We start from the raw sequence: 5,307 nt of genomic DNA on the forward strand, positions 1-5,307 counted from the left end.
TGCCATCCAAATTCTTGCATATCATCAAGAAAGAAAAAGCATTTTCTATCCTTTCAGTTCGTTTAATTTCTCTGTAATTAATTCACATAAAATAAATGAACAATTACTATCAGTATGTAGATTATTCTTGGGTAGCAAAGTTTTAATTCTCTATCCAAATCCTCTGGAGACACAAACTATTATTCTTCCTGTCATAAGCATCTTGAAAATATTAATGAACATTGTATTGCTGTATCTGAAACCTCACTTTGCTAACTTTAGCTTAAACACTGTGATCACTGTTATTTTTCTGTAGAGATAATTATTACTTTTTTCTATACAGAGCTGATAAAATTCAGAGGATGGTAATAAGAAACCATACCAGAGTGACGGTGTTCATCCTAGCAGGTTTGACTGATAACCCAGAATTGAAAGTTGTGTTGTTTATCTTCCTGCTTCTCACCTATGTGCTAAGCATCACTGGCAATCTGATTATCATCACACTCACCCTGGTGGATATTCACCTTAAGACTCCCATGTATTTTTTCTTCGGAATTTTTCCTTCTTAGGAATTTCCTATACTACTACATGCATCCCTAAATTGCTAGTTACTATGGCAACTGGGGACAAAAGCATTTCCTATAACAGTTGTGTCACTCAAGTGTTTTTTGCCTTCCTACTTGGAGCATCAGAATTTTACTTGCTGGCAGCCATGTCCTATGACTGCTATGTGGCCAGCTGTAAGCCCCTGCATTACATCACCATCACGAGCAGCAAAATCTGCATGCAGCTTGTGCTTGGGTGTTGGCTTGCTGGTTTTCTCATCATCTTTCCACCACTCCTCTTAGGCCTAAATCTTGACTTCTGTGCCTCCAACGTCGTTGATCATTTCTACTGTGACACTACTCCACTCCTGCAGATTTCTTGCACAGACACGCAGCTCCTGGAGAGGATGGGATTCATTTCAGCGTTGGTGACACTCTTGGTCACACTGGTAATGGTGATAATATCATATACTTACATTGCCCTGACAATTCTAAAAATCCCTTCAACCAGTGAGAAGAAAAAGCCTTTTTCTGCATGTTCTTCTCACATGATTGTGATATCCTTTCTTATGGCAGCTGCATCTTCATGTATGTTAAGCCATCGGTCAAACAAAAGGTATCTTTTTCAAAGGGAATTTCGGTGCTCAATACCTCTGTTGCTCCACTTTTGAACCCTTTCATCTATACCTTAAGAAACCAACAAGTGAAAAAAGCCTTCATGAATGTGATATACAGAATGTCTCTTTCTCAAGGAAATGAACATTACATTGTATTATATAAAGGAAATGAAGAAAGGAGTCTCAAATAATGTCATTGTATACAGTAGTAGCTTCTGTGACACAGTTCTCCCTTTTTCCTTCTATTGCTTTGATATTTATCGTTATGTCTTTTCAAACCTTTTCATAAATTTTTTTGTTTTAGAGAAGCTAATTTTCTTTCACTTTTTTATGATAGATAGTTTTTATTTCTATCTAACTTTATTTAGACATTTAAAGGAAATTGAGCTAAATTTTTCAATATATCTCATTTGACTTTTAAGCATTCCAATTAATCAAGACTATAAAGTATTATTTTATTTAAATTTCATTTGATGTATCATACAATGCAAAGGTTATTATATTTTCTTTTACCTGTGATTAATTATAACCAAATTAAAACTAATATTTATTTATATTTTGTCATACTACCAACTTTTTGGTATATATTCTATTTAAGGAAATTAAAAGACAGTTATAACATTTGATCATGTGTTGAGAATAGTTTAAAAATGTATATTAATGTATATAATTTTTATTTTAAAATGTATTTTACAGAATCTAGTTATTTTGTTTCTATGAGAAACTATATTTACAAACAGTTTAAGTTATGGTTGAGTATTGGTTTATTTTTAAAATAGAATATTTAATTCATATTTTCATACCTCTCAAAACTCCCTTTGCCTCACTTGGGATGCTCTGAAGCTAACTGCAAATGATTTGTGAGTGATTATTAAATAAGATCAATGTGAACTCAATGTAGTTATTTTTTCAGAATGTGTTTTCTAATATATATATCAAATATATGTATATGTGAATGATATACATAGATATAGACATATGCATACATAGATATAGTTCCAAGCAGTGAGACGAGGATAACAGAAGAATTAAAACTGTCTCTTAAGGAGATGTTCTAGCTATAGGTCAGATTTGATTAGAAATTAATTTCTATGTAATGACCAGAATATTTTTAAATAAAAAAATAGAAAACATTTTCACAGATACACATCCTATTTCATGATTTTTTTCATAAATGTTTGCATATTAGGCCACATTATTTTTTTCATTTCATATTTTAAAAATTGTGGCTCTTGATTGGAAGAAAATATGTTTGAAAAATAACATCTAAAGGGGCAGAACAAAATATAGTCAGGGAGAAAAATACATATAGTATGTAATTAACTGGACAATTACACAAATGTTTGTAGAATTTATAAAATGAATTAGACTTTGAAAGATATTTGGATTATAAACATGATTTAGGAAAAGGAGTTATTTAAACATTGATTAATTTTCTTCTGTCATTTAAGTATACTTACTTTTCCATTTCCATTTCCTATAGTGTTAGTTAACTTTTAGATTTTTTTTTTTTTTTTTAAGATGGAGTCTCACTCTATCACCCAGGCTGGAGTATAACGGCATGATCTCCCTGCAGGATCCTCCTTTGGGGCCCAAGCTATTCCTTGCCTCAGCCTACCTAGTAGCTAGGACTGCAGGTGCGCGCCACTACGCCTGGCTAATGTTTGTATTTTTAGTAGAGATGGGGTTTCACCATGTTGGCCAGGCTGGTCTTGAACTCCTGACCTCAAGTGATCTGCCTACCTCAGCCTCCCAAAGGGCTGGGATTACAGGCGTGATCTGCCATGCCCGGCCAAACTTTTAGAAATTTTTTTATTATTATTATTATTATTATTATACTTTAAGTTTTAGGGTACATGTGCACAATGTGCAGGTTAGTTACATATGTATACATGTGCCATGCTGGTGTGCTGCACCCATTAACTCGTTATTTAGCATTAGGTATATCTCCTAATGCTATCCCTCCTCCCTTCCCCCACCCCACAACAGTCCCCAGAGTGAGATGTTCACCTTCCTGTGTCCATGTGTTCTCATTGTTCAATTCCCATCTATGAGTGAGAACATGCGGTGTTTGGTTTTTTGTCCTTGCAATAGTTTGCTGAGAATGATGATTTCCAATTTCATCCATGTCCCTACAAAGGATATGAACTCATCATTTTTCATGGCTGCATAGTATTCCATGGTGTATATATGCCACACTTTCTTAATCCAGTCTATCATTGTTGGACATTTGGGTTCATTCCAAGTCTTTGCTATTGTGAATAGTGCCACAATAAACATACGTGTGCATGTGCCTTTATAGCAGCATGATTTATAGTCCTTTGGGTATATACCCAGTAATGGGATGGCTGGGTCAAATGGTATTTCTAGTTCTAGATCCCTGAGGAATCGCCACACTGACTTCCACAAGGGTTGAACTAGTTTACAGTCCCACCAACAGTGTCAAAGTGTTCCTATTTCTCCACATCCTCTCCAGCACCTGTTGTTTCCTGACTTTTTAGTGATCGCCATTCTAACTGGTGTGAGATGGTATCTCATTGTGGTTTTGATTTGCATTTCTCTGATGGCCAGTGATGGTGAGCATTTTTTCATGTGTTTTTTGGCTGCATAAATGTCTTCTTTTGAGAAGTGTCTGTTCATATCCTTCACCCACTTTTTGATGGGGTTGTTTGTTTTTTTCTTGTAAATTTGTTTGTGTTCATTGTAGATTCTGGATATTAGCCCTTTGTCAGATGAGTAGGTTGTGAAAATTTTCTCCCATTTTGTAGGTTGCCTGTTCACTCTGATGGTAGTTTCTTTTGCTGTGCAGAAGCTCTTTAGTTTAATTAGATCCCATTTGTCAATTTTGGCTTTTGTTGCCATTGCTTTTGGTGTTTTAGACATGAAGTCCTTGCCCATGCCTATGTCCTGAATGGTATTGCCTAGGTTTTCTTCTAGGGTTTTTATGGTTTTAGGTCTAACATTTAAGTCTTTACTCCATCTTGAATTAATTTTTGTCTAAGGTGTAAGGAAGGGATCCAGTTTCAGCTTTCTACATATGGCTAGCCAGTTTTCCCAGCACCATTTATTAAATAGGGAATCCTTTCCCCATTGCTTGTTTTTCTCAGGTTTGTCAAAGATCAGATAGTTGTAGATGTGCGGCGTTATTTCTGAGGGCTCTGTTCTGTTCCATTGATCTATATCTCTGTTTTGGTACCAGTACCATGCTGTTTCGGTTACTGTAGCCTTGTAGTATAGTTTGAAGTCAGGTAGTGTGATGCCTCCAGCTTTGTTCTTTTGGCTTAGGATTGACTTGGCTATGTGGCCACTTTTTTGGTTCCATATGAACTTTAAAGTAGTTTTTTCCAATTCTGTGAAGAAAGTCATTGGTAGCTTGATGGGGATGGCATTGAATCTATAAATTACCATGGGCAGTATGGCCATTTTCACGATATTGATTCTTCCTACCCATGAGCATGGAATGTTCTTCTATTTGTTTGTATCCTCTTTTATTTCATTGAGCAGTGGTTTGTAGTTCTCCTTGAAGAGGTCCTTCATGTCCCTTGTAAGTTGGATTCCTAAGTATTTTATTCTCTGAAGCAATTGTGAATGGGAGTTCACTCATGATTTGGCTCTCTGTTTGTCTGTTATTGGTGCATAAGAATGCTTGTGATTTTTGTACATTGATTTAAGAGCACAGGAAATGAAAAATACACATATAACATTTTGACACAATCTAATAAAAGCAAATCCTAAGTCTCTCTCAATCTTCTGATTACTTTTTATTGTTATGTGCCAAGGAGGATCAGTTTGCTTAAAATATCTTGCCCAAGTTGAATCACTAATTTGTTACTGAGTTATTCTGAAATAGTTTATATATCTTAAATTTTCTGTCATCTACTTTAGAAAGTGAATGCTCTATAACTCTCAATAAAGATCTAGTACACTTAAAGCAAAACTTTCCCATTCTTCCTGACTTCTTCCCTTTCCAGGTGGATTAGTTATATCATCTGCCATCTCTGGTGCTTCAGTTGGTTTATGACATATCACTTACATTATACCTATTAGAATCACTACCACTGGCCTCTGAATTATTAATCTCCAGGTAGTTTATTAATACTGTCTCTTTGTTTTTGTTTTATGTTGTTTTAAATTATTGGTCTTCAGCTTGTAACACAGCTTTTTAA

At 35.0% G+C, this 5,307-nt stretch overlaps 1 pseudogene; it reads left to right on the plus strand.

Annotated features, from left to right (window-relative positions):
- Positions 1 to 341: 341 nt before the first annotated feature.
- LOC100453223 (olfactory receptor 6C74-like) lies at positions 342 to 1,332 on the plus strand (annotated as a pseudogene).
- The last annotated feature ends 3,975 nt before the right edge of the window (positions 1,333 to 5,307 follow it).

This window comes from Pongo abelii, chromosome 10 (assembly GCF_028885655.2).
Source record: "Pongo abelii isolate AG06213 chromosome 10, NHGRI_mPonAbe1-v2.0_pri, whole genome shotgun sequence".
In the NCBI taxonomy this organism is placed as follows: domain Eukaryota; kingdom Metazoa; phylum Chordata; class Mammalia; order Primates; family Hominidae; genus Pongo; species Pongo abelii.